This window comes from Arachis ipaensis, chromosome B1 (genome assembly GCF_059453495.1).
Source record: "Arachis ipaensis isolate K30076 ecotype BB chromosome B1, ASM5945349v1, whole genome shotgun sequence".
NCBI lineage: Eukaryota > Viridiplantae > Streptophyta > Magnoliopsida > Fabales > Fabaceae > Arachis > Arachis ipaensis.
In genome coordinates this window covers 65,652,062-65,652,757 of record NC_142436.1, presented here as the reverse complement: position 1 = coordinate 65,652,757, position 696 = coordinate 65,652,062, and the positions used below count along the sequence as shown (strand labels likewise).

Below are 696 nucleotides of genomic sequence, written 5' to 3'. Positions count from 1 at the left end.
CTCTGAGATATCATATTGACTTGCTGAGTCAATATTTTATTCTGAGCCAATATGGCATTCAGAGTATCAACTTCAAGAACTCCCTTCTTCATAGGCGTCCCATTACTCACAGGATTCCTCTCAGAAGTGTACATGAACTGGTTATTAGCAACCATGTCAATGAGTTCTTGAGCTTCTGCAGGCGTTTTCTTTAGGTGAATGGATCCACCTGCAGAGGTATCCAATGACATCTTTGATAGCTCAGATAAACCATCATAGAATATATCCAGGATGGTCCATTCTGAAAGCATGTCAGTAGGACACTTTTTGGTCAGTCCTTTGTATCTCTCCCAGGCTTCATAGAGGGATTCACCTTCTTTCTGTTTGAAGGTTTGAACATCCACTCTAAGCTTGCTCAGCTTTTGAGGAGGAAAGAACTTGGCTAAGAAAGTCGTGACCAACTTATCCCAAGAGTTCAGGCTGTCCTTGGGTTGGGAATCCAACCATATTCTAGCTCTATCTCTTACAGCAAACGGGAAAAGTATGAGCCTGTAGACTTTAGGATCTACTCCATTAGTCTTAACAGTATCACATATCTGCAAGAATTCAGTTAAGAACTGAAAAGGATCTTCAGATGGAAGTCCATGAAACTTGCAGTTCTACTGCATCAGAGAAACTAATTGAGGTTTCAGCTCAAAGTTGTTTGCTCCAATGGCA

At 41.2% G+C, this 696-nt stretch overlaps 1 non-coding gene across 1 annotated transcript; it reads left to right on the top strand.

Moving 5' to 3' along the window:
* The first annotated feature begins 284 nt into the window (after nucleotides 1-284).
* Nucleotides 285-392, top strand: LOC148576876 (small nucleolar RNA R71). The gene has a single exon (XR_015904573.1). It is a non-coding gene; the product is annotated as a small nucleolar RNA R71 (small nucleolar RNA).
* The last annotated feature ends 304 nt before the right edge of the window (nucleotides 393-696 follow it).